Source organism: Diadema antillarum, unplaced genomic scaffold (genome assembly GCF_040938485.1).
Source record: "Diadema antillarum isolate AM-2024a unplaced genomic scaffold, OU_Dant_1.0 seq00000768_RagTag, whole genome shotgun sequence".
NCBI classification, from domain to species: Eukaryota; Metazoa; Echinodermata; class Echinoidea; order Diadematoida; family Diadematidae; genus Diadema; species Diadema antillarum.
Genome location: NW_027271658.1, coordinates 813,433 through 829,052, shown reverse-complemented (window position 1 = coordinate 829,052; position 15,620 = coordinate 813,433). Strand labels below are relative to the sequence as shown.

The following is a 15,620-nucleotide window of genomic DNA, read 5'->3' as shown; positions in this document are numbered from 1 at the left end:
TATCTAAAAGTGAAGTGATTTGGTTTAAATGCTCTAGGTCCACCATGAATACAGCTTTGCACTAATGTTCAATATGCATGCAAGTGGGGTCACTGCACTATATTGCACCACACTACTGGATCGTAATCCATTGAGTGGTGTCCATCAACAAGGCATATGGCACGCAATGTCTTACCTGCATATCGCAAAGTGATTATAGTGTTTTATAAATTAAGTTCATTGACCTTTGACAGGGCTGCACACTAACCCATTTTTTCTGCCGGTCCAACCTGTCTCTGTCGGACCGGTAAATGCCCCGTTTTAACATTTTTACCGGTCTGAACAGAAAATTTACCGGTCAACAACGACAACCTAAAAAATAAACTTATTTCCTTGTTTTTTATGGACGTACCCCCCCCCCCCTACCCATGTACATTTTACAGATTAATATTTTTTTTAAAACTTGCATTATCTATTGCACAAGAAATAAAAAAAAAAGATAGGAAAAACTAGAATGTTTGTTTGTGAATTACAGTGTAAAATGATAATGAACAAAATTAGATTGTATCAAATGCGTTTGTGACTTTTTCTAAACATCGGCGCTCGAACTTGCTGCGTAACCTGCTCTTGGTGGTAAGTTGGATTGCGACGATTTAATGAATTATTTTAGCTGTGAAATTTTCTGATGCACGCGCTCCAAGGAGTTCTTTATTTTTCTCCCTATAATCTATTCGCATTTGTGCATGCGTTCTTAAAAGGCACACCACATGCAGGGCCGAATTTGCAATCCTTTTTGCGCCCATTTCCACCTCAAATATTAGCGGGATTGTGACGATTTCATAAATTACTTCGGCTGTAATCTTTTATGATAACGCGCCAAAATGGGTTGAAAATGTGTCCTTTATTTTTTCCCGATAAACTCTTCGAATTTCGTAAGTGCGTTCTTAAAAAGATGCACCACATGGCCGAATTCATGATACTTTTTGCACCTATTTCTACCTCAAATAATCAGCGGGATTGTGACGATTTCATAAATTACTTCGGCTGTAATCTTTTATGATAACGCGCCAAAATGGGTTGAAAATGTGTCCTTTATTTTTTCCTGATAAACTCTTCGAATTTCGTACGTGCGTTCTTAGAAAGATGCACCACATGGCCGAATTCATGATACTTTTTGCGCCTATTTCTACCTCAAATAATCAGCGAGATTGTGACGATTTCATAAATTACTTCGGCTGTAATCTTTTATGATGCACGCGCCAAAAGGGGTTGAAAATGTGTCCTTTACTTTTTCCCGATAAACTCTTCGAATTTCGTAAGTGCGTTCTTAAAGATGTTCCACACAGCCGAATTCATGATACTTTTTGCGCCTATTTCTACCTCAAATATCAGCGAAATTGTGGCGATATCATGAATTACTTCGGATGTAACTTTGTGATGCACGCACCGGCTAGAATGGTTGAAAATGCGATCTTTATTTTTCTCCCCATAATCTCTTCGCATTCCGTACATGCATTCTTGAAAGGTATTCAACACGGCCGAATTCACGATCCTTTTTGCGCCTATTTCTACCTCAAATATCAGCGGGATTGCGATGATTTTATGAATAACTTCGGCTGTAATCTTTTATGATAAGTTAACGTGCCAAAATGGGTTGAAAATGTGTCCTTTATTTTTCCCGGACAAACTCTTCGCATTTCGTAAATGCGTTCTTAAAAGATATACGACACGGCCAAAAATCATGATTCTTTTTGCGCCTATTGTTTCCTCAAACTTCAACGGGATTGCGATGATTTCATGAATTATTATTCAGCTGTAATCTTTATGATGCACGGGCCAAAAGGGGTTGAAAATGTGTCCCTTGTTTTCTCCCAATAATCTCTTCGCATTTCGTACTTGCGTATACGACACGGCCGAATTCACGATCCTTTTATCGCCTATTTCTACATTGAATATCAGCGGGATTGCGATATGTCATTAATTATTTCGGCTGTTATCTTTTGTGATACATTCACCAGAAGGGTTGAAAATACGTTCTTTATTTTTCTCCCGATAATTTCTTCGCATTTGTGCATGCGTTTTCAAAATTATACATTGCATGCAGGGCCGAATTCGATATTCTTTTTGCGCCTATTATTGTTTACTCAAATTCCAACGGGATTGCGAAATTTTCATGAATTACTATTCGGCTGTAATCTATATGATGCAATCGCCAAAAGGGGTGAAAATGTGTCCTATATTTTTCTCCCGCTAATCTTTTCCCATTTCGTACATGCGTTCTTAAAAGGTATACGACACGGCCGAATTCACGATCCTTTTTGCGCCTATTTCTACCTCAAATATCAACGGGATTGTGGCGATTTCATGAATTACTTCGGATGTAATCTTTTGTAATGCACGCACCAGAAGGGTAAAAATGTGTTTTTTATTTTTCTCCCGACAATCTCGTCGCATTTGTGCATGCGTTTTTGATGAACAACACGGCATGCAGGACTGAATTCAAGATCCTTTTTGCGCCTATTATTTCCTAAAATTTCAACGGGATTGCGTTGATTTCATGAATTGTTATTCGGCTGTAATCTTTTATGATGCACTCACCAAAATGTTCCCTTTATTTTTTTTTCTCCTCTATAATCTCTTCGCATTTCGTACATCATAAGCTTTTGAAAGATACGACGCGGCCGGTAGAATTCATGATCCTTTTTGGGACGATTTCTACCTCAAATATGTAAGCGGGACTGCCATGATTTCATGATTTTTTTTTTCTCCCTAGTATTATCTCTTCACATTTTGTGCATGCGTTCTTAAAAAGTTCACGGAAGGGCTGATTTCGTGATCCTTTTTTGCGCCTATCTTCATAATAAGACCATTCTGAGCGAATGAAAATATTCATTTGTGAAATGACTGTGTAAAATGAAAATAAACGCAATCAGATCCATTTACTGTATCGCTGAATATCGAATGTGTTTTTACTTTTTCTAAAAATCGACACTAGTAAATTAGTTCTAACATAACTGCCACGCTGCAGCGAAGCCGGGATCGGATCGATCTTGCGTTAAAAATCATGAGTAAAATGACCCAGAAATGCGTGCGCTTCTATCAATGCTTCTTGTCTGGCATGACCGCCGATCGCAAGCAAACGAAAGGCAGTTACACTGTACATGCTTTGCATGTATTGCATTGCATGCAGTGCGTGAGCAGCGCCAAATGCGCAAGCTAGCGCGAATAACTGGTCGACTGCTAGTGCTCAAAACTAATCCCGTTTACTGTACAAATTGCACCGGTAGACATAAAACGAAAACTTGCGTAAAACTTGTTGAACAGTGCAATATCTTGCATTCTGTTTCTCCCTGATCAGGGCTGCTCTTTTTCTTCCTACTGACCCCACCAATGTTTTTTTTTTTTTTTTTTTTTTTTTTTTACTGGTCATGTCGGACCGGTAAGTTGTGGATTTCCTGAAAAGTTACCGGTCCGACAGTGACTTTTACCGGTCTTTGACCGTCGGACCGGCCACAGTGTGCAGCCCTGCCTTTGACCTTTGACTTCATCAAAGTTCACCAATATCTGACCTTGACTGGCATCTTTGGGCGATGTACAATTTGTATCTGTGGTGTGAGTTTCATGGTCATAGTTCAATGCTGTGAAAAGTTATTGAAAGTACACAACATTGTGAATACAGTGATTAGCAGGGAAAGTTCACTGACCTCTTACTTGTAGAAATTCACCAAGACTGCAAAAGTTGATATTGTTGCGTGACTAATTTTTTGTGGTCAGCCGGATACAAAGGGTTTCGCATGTTTTTAATTCTGCGGAATGAAGACATCATTTACTGGACCATATGGCAAGCAAAAAGATTTGTGTGCTTTTATTTTCGTGCTAGTTTCTGGTCGCGCGAAATGCGTGAAAATTTCAACGCCATGAAAATTTCCACTTTTACAGTATTCAAACTTGGTTGCATGCTCTATTTTTTCTCTTTTTTTCCCCCAAAATAATTGGGGGAGGGGATGCAGCCACCCCCCCCCCCAACCCCTGGCTCCGCAGTCCCTGGGTTTGACCCAATGACAATGCAGAGCATCGTCCACAAGACGCGAAGGATCGATGTCTGTGAGCCGTGTAGTGGAGTGCCAATTTTTTTGTTGCTATTTGCAGAGCTGCCAACCTTTGGAAGCACAAATTAGTACTCAGCAGCTCCAAAATTCGTATTTTTCCAACAGAATTCGTATTTTTTCAATCTCCCTCTTTTTGCTATTTTGAATTAAACTCGTCGACTTATGAGGCCTACAGGCTCTAAACATAACGTTATGACACATGCCGAAGCATCGAGCTGGTCACCAGCACGATAAAGATGCCAAACTACGCAATGTTCAGCGTTGATTGATTGCTTTCTCGCAATGAATGTGTACAAGTGCAAGTTTGTACCTCCAAAAACTTGCTGGGCTGATTATGGAAGCTTCCACTATTTAGCAGGGGACGGGGAATGCTTTCATCTTCTCAAGAGAGCTTCTGTGTGAGCGGATGCAAAACTCTGTTCTGTGTTTCCAATTATTGTTTACTATTAAAACATAATCATGCGTCGTTTTCAGGCTTTTTTCATTTTACTGGATTTTAAACATCAGTATTTTCCGAAGTATTCCAATTCCTTTTCCCCTGACTGTAATCGGAAAGTCTGCTATAACGATGATCGCAAAATGCTGTGCTGTGTGTGGAAGCGCCGATGTGCAAACACGTGGCTTCACTTTCAAGTTTAAAGGAATGCGCCATGTGCTCCTGCCTATAAGTGGTTACTGCAAGTTCGATGGATCGAATGCGCCATAGCTGAGCCGAGCTGAATGGCTTGTTTACGGTAAACATGCAGTTTACGTTCGATACGAAGAAATCATTACGTCTTTCACGAGGGAAAAACACACAAAACAAACAAACAAACAAAATACATCCACAAACGAATGTTGATAGCCAAAACTTTGAAAAGTAATAAGCAGTTTTGATGAGCGTGAACTGAAATTAATTGTCATTACATGTTGTATTTTGTTGTCTAACCAGGTGATAACTGTATCTCATTGGACCTACTCGTAGTGAATTTGTCTGTGCATACGAGACCTTTCATGTATTTCTGTGATTGCATTTTTAATTGACTGAATAATCAATCCTTTTTTTATTGTTCAGGGAACATTAGATATTCGATCAAGTACACTATAATCGACTGTTCGATGTTTCCTACTATGCGCCAAAAGAAAGGCTATAGAAATAGAATCATGATATCTCTGCAATGATTCCTTTAATTCAACTAATGAGCTGGTTCTTCGATCGATATTTCCAGGATATTTACACGCTGTTCTTTCCAGTGCGCGCATTCTTTCGTCTGGCACGCACCTGGGTGTGGCACCTGCTTTTGTGGAAATTTCCACAAGGGAGAGGGGTGGGGTGTCAAGTTTCTTCGAGCCAAAGAGACTGCATACATGATCTCTTCGCTTTTATTTATTGTCATTCGTGTATTGAACATTTAGATTTAACTTTACGAAGGTTGCTATAGCACGTGGGTCTTTTTGTTGTGAGGTGTATGTAATTTCTTTTTTTTTATCATTCTTGAGAGGGGAAAGAAGAGTAAGGGGAAAGAAGAGTAAGGGGAAAGAAGAGTAAGGGGAAAGAAGAGTAAGAGGGAAAGGGAAATAAAACAAACATCATGTACGCTCAGCATTCACAGGAAGCCGTCTTTTCACACCAGTCACCAGCATAGTTATCATCATCACCATCAGACATCACTCCAGATCATTTTAGCCTTTTCCTATTAACATTAAGAAAAATGCATAATCCCTCGAGATAAATACCTAGAAAAATAAATAACAAATACAAAGTATCAACACCTCTCAACAACACAAACATTTAGAAAATACAACAAACAGCACATCGAAGTGGCTGGGATCAAACTCCGTCGCTTCGATTCGAAAAAGTATTGCAGCGAAGCGGAGAAATCGCCGTTATGAAAATAACAGTGCGAGACACTTAAAGAAAATTACGTTTAAATACTTCAAAGTATAAAGGGAACGGATAAAGTGATATAAAATGGAAGAAATCGTACCAAACGAGGTGTGAGACACGACAGAAATAAAACGAAGTTTAGTAGTAAGCTTAGGCCCTAGCAAAATTTTGCAGCACCGAAAGCTTCGCGAACATAAATACACATTGGAAACTCGATATTGTGACGAGATCCTTGGGATCAAGTCAATAAACGATAAAAAACAAAGGAAATTAATTCATTTTGACCGGAAAATAGTTTGTTATAAGTATTCTGTTAAATGAGATCTCCTTTAATAGGCCTAGAAATACATCGAGTTTCCACGATACTCGGGGAAAGAAAGTTTGAATGCTTTTCACCTGCACATACTGCAGTGCACATCGATACACGAACAGAAACTCACCTCTTCCTTGCAGAAAATGATGCAATAACGTTATAAAAAAACCACACAACACTCTAAAAATCATTTCGTACTTGGGAGGCAAGGTACAAGCGGATGAAGAAGAAGAGAAAAAGAAGCAGACACTGCACAACGGAACGCTTTCTACCCCGCCTCAAAACGAAATAGGGTACTGTAGTGGCAGCTGGCTACAGTGTGTAGCTAAGCTACTATACTCACGCTCCCCAGCCGGCCACACATGGGGATACCACGGCGATCCATGTAAACATCCAGGGTCCATAGGCGGCAGGGATTCACGCGCATGAAGTTCTGTTTGGTGTACACAGTACGCAAGCAGCGATGTGCGTGTGCGCACACTTTTCTATTCAGCGCTTTCCACATACGGTGCGTACGCGTTGCATCGATATCCCAGCTGAGTACAGATAACATGGCACGAGACGTGCGTTTGCCATTTTTTTTTACCCATTATTTTTTCCCACTGTGAATTCGTATTTTCTAAGGACGTTTTCGTATTTTTGTATTCCCTTCGATTTTTCGTAACAAATACGATTTTTTCGGAACGGTTGGCAGCTCTGTATTTGAACCCCCGTAAATGATGTTTTCCTGGCATCTACTAACGCAATGGAGACTGTAAAAAGCAGTCCATGATAACATCTTTTTAGATCAAGTAACATTTTACACAGTTATATCCAGAGTTATCATGTGTCTGGTTATCAACTTAATATCAAGTTACCCGATGAGTTGAATAATATTATATCTTCTCACAATATTTGCACTTGAAATTTTCCTCTCCAGTGTGTGTTCTTTCTTTCCTATGCACATTAAATTTTTACTAGGCAGCACAAGGGGGGGGGGGGTTTTAACCCTGAACCTTACTTATTTTGAAAGACGTAAGGGAAATATACCTTCAATTGCAACTATTACTTTAATCCTTTAAGCTATGCTCCTTATTATAGGCCCAAGTTGCAGACTTTGCCCAATGCGTGAGAAAAATGGGTGCCAGGCGTGAGATCGTGAGACAGATCCTAAATGCTTGAGTCTCATGCAGAATGCGTGAGACTTGGTAGCTCTGTGCATGTAAGACACATTATATTGCACATACTAAGAATCTTGCTATAGGATTGGTCAAGAGCTGATCATGTGATACAGCATAGATTTGCCCATCACATCACCTGAGAAGAAAAGTTTGTTACACTCTATGATGATAGTCATTTTGTTTCGCTGATCTCTTAGTCCACACAGTCCTAACGCATGATATAACTTACAATTTTGAGTACGTGCGAAATAAAAGTGTGTTGCACTGTGGTCTATCATTTGACCTGGGTCAAGTGATAGACCACAGTGCAACGCACTTTTATTTCGGTGCCACGTGCGGGGCGTGGAGCAAATTCGTTGTTTTGTCATCTACGCGCATACATCTATACGTAGCCTAAGCCCTAAGGATACCTAAAGCCAGCTAAATCGGTTTCAGATGTGGAATAAAATGGGGATATCTAGGACCCTAGATGTGGAATATAAAGCAAATAATCAACTTTTAGTTTCAGGCAATGAGACAAACTATCACTTCCTCGGCAAGAAGTGTACCCTATCTTTCCTCAGCTGTGCTTTGGAAAGATAGCTATACATCCAGATCGTCTCGGATGTGATAGTTTGTCCCATCACCTTCACCAAAGTTGATTATTTGCTTACTACATCATTATACAAAGACCTGATTCTCTTGATTATAGGGACACCTGTATGTACTGTAAGTGTATGAGGTGAATGATCTCATTGCTACAACAAGTGTGACCCCTCTGACTCAGTCCAAAAATAACTCAGGAGGTACTCCACATAGCACTTGAATGCTCCCAACCTGGCATGGTACGGTATAATATGGTTTGGTTCGTTTGACTGCTCAAACATAGCCAATGGTGAAAAGTTTCAAATAATTCATTAATAGAAGGTATATCCTTGTTATGTATTTAGTTATTTTCTATGTTACCTTGAGGTCAGTGCTTGCCCCATCATAGATGGCCTGCAGGCATCCTGGTCTTGTCCCTTGCACAAATAAGTCCTGGTCTATCTTGTGGCTTGCTTTATAGTGATTGGTAGTATTCTTGAATTGCTCCAATGTGGATTCCGCTGTAGAGAAAAAGTGAAGCAGAGAAGATATAATTAATACTAAGAATCTGCAAAAACATTCAAGAGAAAGCTGAAATCTCTAAAAGGCACTGTCAAACCTACCTGTGGGGCAGGTGAACTTGAATAAATTCCAGATACTAATTTCATGGGATATTACATCTTTTATGGTAGATGTATTACAATATATTTGTTGGTTTTACTCTCTGTAATTCATAAGTGACAACTGTAGCAAGAAGAATGTTAGCATTATTTTGATTGGTCTGTCCATTACACTAAACAGTTCTGTCTTCATTGAAGTATTCTCCCATGGACGCTCATTTCTCTTTGTATCAACATTTAGGTATCAAATGTGTCATTCGAAATTTTACTTGTTTGACACAAACATGTGCTATATACATATCAGTATATCAATTGAGCTCTCTACATGTGATTGTCATGTATCTACATATCATGGAAAGGACACACTTGAATGCTTTAAGACACCACACATTTGTACTGAGAGCAACAGAGAAATCAAACAAATAAGAATATGTACATGTTGAGGTAATTTTCACTATATCTCTTATATATACATTTGTTGGTCTGATGAATGCGAAACCCAAACTATCATGATTGCTTGTAGGGAGTTTAGACTGAAGAGGAGACAAGCGCTCATTTTGTCATCTCAGGGTCTGTGAAGGCTTTCCAGGTCCAGACTACAAAATAAGGGAGCATTAGCTGGCGATCACGATCTGCAGTCATCAGAGAGCATCCTGAAGTGTGCTGGGAGTCGAATTAAAAGTGGCCTTTCAATCAATCAGGAAGCCCAGAAAAAAGGGCACCGACAACAAGAGAATCTTGTTTGGCTCAACAAGTCCATTTCCGTTCCTTAGTTGGATGGAAGGCTGTCTTGGACATGGCAGAGGTTCTATGGGAAAGAGAATCATCAATCTGCATAAATGCAACCTGTCGCCAAGACAATTGTGAGAAAGGCCAGAAGACCAATCTCTATATGGAGTAGAAAAAAAAAACATTCCTACTTAATTTATTCTAATAAAGAATTTCATCATGTCCTTGAAAATATGAATGGTTTGAGAAAATGTTAAAGATTCATTTCACATGAAACATATTTATATTTTACATACATGTAACTGAAGAGGCTTTCACTTGCAGTCTGTGGTGGTGTCTACTGGTAATTTAGTTTCTCCCTTGAACAAACAGCTGCACATTTTATGAAAAAAAAAACCCTCAAGTGCAAGTTGGTGAAAAAAGTTTGATCAATGGGAGAGTGATGCCGAGTAGCACTGCATCTGTGTATTCTCCAATGTCGCATTTCGTGCATTGCTACAAAGTGTGCTTAACCTGTTCCTCCTGTAATTCTCTTAGAGCCTTCAATGCCCCCAAAAATTCTTAAAGGGAACCCAAACCCAAAGAGCAATGTAGATTGAGTGAAAGCAGCAACATTAGTAGAACACATCAGTGAAAGTTTGAGGAAAATCGGACAATCGATGCAAAAGTTATGAATTTTTAAAGTTTTGGCGCTGGAACTGCTGGATGGGGAGACTACTAGAGGTTATGACATCATGTGTGGACGGTTTATAGTGACCTCGTCTACAGCCACTCTGTCTATTTTCCAATTGGTCTACTGGCAAATCGTCTATTACCGATTCGTCTAATACCCATTTGGTCTACAACTTGTTTTGTCTAGTACACATATTGTCTAATAGTCACTTTGCCCACTACCCGTACTGTCTAATACCCAACTCGTCTCAGGAGCATTTCGTCTACTGAGCAATTGATCTAATAGCCAAGTCTTCTATACTCACAATGTCTACTTGTCATGTCGTCTAATATCCATTTCGCCTACTGCCACTTTGTCTACTCCCTCCTCGTCTACCAGTCATCTCATCTACATTCACTTTGTCTAGTTATCATATCGTCCAACCCTTAGTTCGTCTATACCCAACATGGTCTATACCCATCTGGTCTACACCCAACTGGTCTATATCCAATTGGTCTACTCCCAACTGGTCTACTCCCAACTCGTCAACTCCCAACTCGTCTACTCCCATCTGGTCTACTCCCAACATGTCTACTCCCAACTCGCCTATACCCAATATTGGTCTACTCCCGACTGGTATACTCTCAACAATCTACCCAAACTGATCATACCATGGCATCTAACCGTTTACATACATCAGTACGTGGCAGCCAGAATACTGATAATGTACGTCTAATGTGTGCCTTTTCATTTTTACCATACTTATGATTGTGTATCAAAGGTGAATGGATGGAGTGTTGAAGTTTGGACATATAAATGCTGCATGATTGCTTCTGATATAAATTACACATCCAGCACAAATGTAACACAGCAAGTTTTTCACACTGTGACATTATTTTTCTTTTATAAAAGGTAATAAAATTATCATAATTAGAACAAAAAATGTAAACCAAATGGGGAACCAAGAGTGTTCAACCTATTTCAATGGGAAAGGAAACTGGGTGAAGTAGACTTAAGTAAGAAGTTTGGAGTAGACAAAACAAAAACAAAAACTACATAACAAGTAGACCAGTTGGGAGTATATAGATGAGTTGGGAGTAGACCAGTTGGGAGTAGACCAGTTGGGAATAGACCAGTTGGGAGTAGACGAGTTGGGAGTAGACCAGTTGGGAGTAGACGAGTTGGGTGTAGACCAGTTGGGAGTAGACTAACTGGTTATTAGACTAATTGAGTATTAGACAAGGTAGATGTAGACCAATTGGCTATTAGACAAAATGAGCTGTAGACTATTTCATTCATAGACCTAATGATTAATAGACGAAATGGTCAATAGACATAATGGGTATTAGACGAAATGTGACTTAGACAAATTAGAGATTAGATTAAATGGTTAGTAGACGAAATGACAATTAGACTAATTGGCATTTAGACAAAATGGTTGGTAGACGAGTTGGTAGTAGACGAAGCGAGTTTAGACGAGGTGGCATTAGACTAGGTGAACAGTGGACAGTATGGTTGTAGACGAGGCGCCAGTTTACCGTGTGGACAACAATATAAAGAAAATATAAAGAAAATTCCACAAAAATTAACTTTTCTAGCATAATGAAAGAGCACTTGACTAACCCCTTTCAGAAAGCAGGTAGAATAATTGCTACCCTTATATGTCAGTATCAAGTTCATGGAATGTGTAATTTTCAAGAAAAATGAATTTTTGTGGAATTCCCTTTATATTTTCTTTATATTGTTGTCCACACATCTCCTTATACGTCACAATCTCTAGCAGTCTCCTCATCCAGCGGTTATAACACTAAAATGTTAAAAATTCATTACTTTTGCATCAATTGTCCGATTTTCCTCAAACTTTCACTTATAACATATCTAATGTTGCTGCTTTCACTCAACCCACATTTCTCTTTGGGTTTCCTTTAATGCCTGGCCATAAAAAACAGACAGGTTGGTAATCTGCCTGTGCGAATGCAGTCCAACAGTACACGTTTCATTTCCCCTTTCCACGGGCGACTGCATGTGCCATCAAACAATGCAAAATATCGATTGGACCTGAAACTACAAATAGAGTGTGCGCTGATAGGCTTGCAAACTCTTTTGTTATACACTATATCAAGGGCACTTGAACGGAGTCTGTGAAAGTCAAAATCTAGTACGCTCAACATTGACGGCTATGTAAATAGCAAAACAAGTGCACTACTAATATTGGAAAAACATGAATTAGACAAAAATACACAGTTTTCATACAGGTGAAGAAAAATACTTATAGAAGAAACTCATCTTTCAATCAGTCATTTTTTATTATTTTTTTTGTGGTCAGAATAACACAAATAAACATGAATTTAGGCCACAAATGCAGACACCTCTGTGAACATTTTGGGAACCTACCAAGATTTCCAAAACATTTCCATTCATCATTGCCTACATAAGAAAATACATCTTTTATGCGAAATTCCGCCCATGCACTTTCAGTACCCAACATGGGCATTGTGACAGCTCAATGAAGAGGTCATATGCTATTGAATGCTATGGGAAGCAAAGGAAATAATTATACTTTGACTGATATTTGACAACATTGACACTGCTGGGAAATGCTGTTTGTAGAGTGATTTCTGGCCTTTCGAATTTGCAAAAGAAGAAAAACAACTAAGTTGTAAAGACAATCTCAATACTGATTCATTGCAATTATGCCATGGCAACAGTACATCATCCTCACAGGTGTAATACATTCTTTGAGAAAGAAGAGCAGATGAACTACACAGCAGAAATATATTCTAAAGGCATCCTTGGACTTCAGCCTAATGAGATGGACGTCCATGACATTTGATGTATCAGCAGGGCATCAGGATGATATATACTGCTTGTAAATTTGGTTGTCTGTACATCTCAGTGCAAGAAAATGAAGAAGAATAATCCTTGTGGAAAAGTGCAGTGAGACGATTTTTTTTTTTTGCTTCATTAACAAAAGGGAATATATAATGCCTATGGTGTATTAGAGCAACATCATAAGGAAGTGTTAAAGCTTCACAAAGTCACAGCTACATGTATCATGGGCACATCACAGCAGAACAAGAAAGATGTATAGACAGGATTGCCATTTGTTTTTCAACTACTGTAAAAGTGGAAATTTTCACGAACCAGAAGCTAGCGCAAAAAAAAGAAGAAAAGAAGCACATGAATATTTTTGCATGCCACATGTTCCAGTGGGTAATGTCCCGAGTCCGTGGAAATAAAAACATGTGAAATTCATCTTACCCGGCCAAGCGCGAAAAATTACTCATGCAAAAATATCTACTTTTACAGTAATCTAACAAAGAATCAAATGTTTATTTTGAATCACTTCATGGAATATCATGACTCACAAATATACAATCCTTCTCTCTCAATCCTTACTGCAATTACCTATATATTATCATATTCCTTCTTGGAATGTCATTGTTAAATGGAAATCAAATCTATTAGCATAGTAATGTGAATCTTTATAATCTGCAGAAAAGACATTATCCAGATAAGTGCGAATCTGCAGTGGTTAAAATGGTAATGACGAAGTGTTGGCAGAAGATCAGATATCACTGACTCACAACCGTAAGAATACCATGTGTATTACGCTTTGCATGCACTGAATGTATTAATAGTATTTTACGCTGCTGTCTCTGCTCGCTGTTCGATAAAACTCTCAGTGAACTCTTTGAACTAGCAAACGACATGATTAAATCATGCGAAAAAAGAAATAGACCGGCGCAGTGCGTACATATATATATATGCCGATGACTGGTTGAATTTCGCGAGTAACGTATAACAACAGAACTGAATTTGTACTCGTATCATTAAGTAAAGCCCCCGTTCCACTATCTGGACCCCGATCAGATCGGGAGAGAGCGGCAAATGCGCACGGGGATCGGAAGCATCGTAGGAGCAGCGTTTGGAGGTCAGGGTTGGAGCGGGCATTTTTTCAGATCGGGAAAAAATTTTGAACCTGTTCAAAATTTCTTCCCTATCTCCCCGATCAAAATTGACCTATTTTTAATCATACGGCAAGCAGGGAGAGTGTAGTGACAGTGTAAACACCACGGGATGAGCGTAACAGGGTCTTTCTGAGCGTAGTAACATCCGCACAAGAACAGGAAGTAAACTTATACACCGACATGGTCCCACTGCTGCGCAGATCTTCCCTGATCAAAGCACGATCTTCCCGCTTAACGCCACTCTCACTATGTTCTCAACTCTCGTATAGAGTCAAGGCCCGTTCCTACGACGATCTCAGTACTCTTCATTCCCGCTTTAGTTACGCTGTTTCCGCTTTAGCTACGCTGTTCCTACGCCTTCCCAGATTCAATTACGCTCTAAAAGAGACGTAGCCGATACGCTGGAAAAATCGCAGCCAAAATGTCTGCCAAAAGATCAAGGAGATCGAGAGGCAAAACTGTTGAGGAGGAGGACATTGTCCCTGCACCTCGAGGCAGAATATGAAGAAGAAGGAGCTCAAATTTTCGAAGAAGAAGAAGAGATGAAGAAAAAGAAGACAAAAAAGCAGCGAAGCAGCTGCTGATACCCAAAAGGCGAAGAAAGAGAGACTGCACGTGATGCTAAAAGAGAAGGAAGAGGACATAGTAGAATCTTGAAGAATATGAAATCATCTACAACTGGAGGAAGACGGACTATAAAAGCAAGGACATCAGGAAAGCCTTGGAAAGATCAGAATGTCTTTGATTAACAATTGATTTGCAAAAGAACCGTGAGTTGAGGAGCCTCTTTGAGGTCCAAAATATATTTCTTTGGTTCTGCATGCTAATAAGTTGACTGACTGCGAATCGACAGTCGAATTGGGGTACATCGGGGCACATCGGGCACTTTTCAGCTCTCTCGACGGGGTAACAGTGTGATAGGTCATATAGATCGTTCAGAGCGTAAATACAGCGCGCATCGATTGGATAACATCGGCAACATCGCACTGACAGCGTAGCTACATCGTTCTAAAGTGTAACTGCAGCGACAGAGATTGTAATGTCTCATTCCCGATCATTGTAGTAAGAGCGTAGCAAGCACATGGAAGTCGTAACTGCAGCGTTCTTAGAGCGTTCTAACATCGTACTGTGTCCAGATCGGCTCAGGTTTTACCCGATCCTTTCCGATCTGAGAAAATTGTCAAATTGTAGCGAGGACGGCATAGTGAAACAGGGGCTTAAGCATGAAAACTGTCACTGAATTTTCGCGCTGGTGGGAAGGACAGCAGACTGATGGTGGGGGCGATAGGTCTGGTCTCGCACGTAACCTTGAGTGGTCGAGAATGGCAGTATAAAACGACTTAGCCCGAGCTAAAGTTGGCTCGCTTCAGAGGCAAGCTAAAAGTCGTGGGCAATATAAAAGGGGTATAAGAATGTGGAACAAGCAAGTGTGTACGGTTGACCGGCTGAGTGGGGGGGGGGGGGGGGGGGGGGATTCTGACCCTTCATCTTCTCTTCCTTCCCCATCAACTTCCGTCTCTATCTGTTATTCCTCCCATGCTTTTCTTTTTTCTTTAAACATTGGAACTGCCATATAAAAGCAAATGCATGTGTGCAATCATTATTTCTTCTTTTCTTTTTTCTTTTTTTTTGCCCACTAGCAAAGCCCCCATTGAC

The 15,620-nt window shown here is 39.8% G+C and overlaps 1 pseudogene; it reads right to left on the bottom strand.

The window, feature by feature from the left end:
* LOC139738774 (uncharacterized) overlaps positions 1-15,620 on the bottom strand; it is a 240,750-nt pseudogene that overhangs the window by 124,443 nt on the left and 100,687 nt on the right.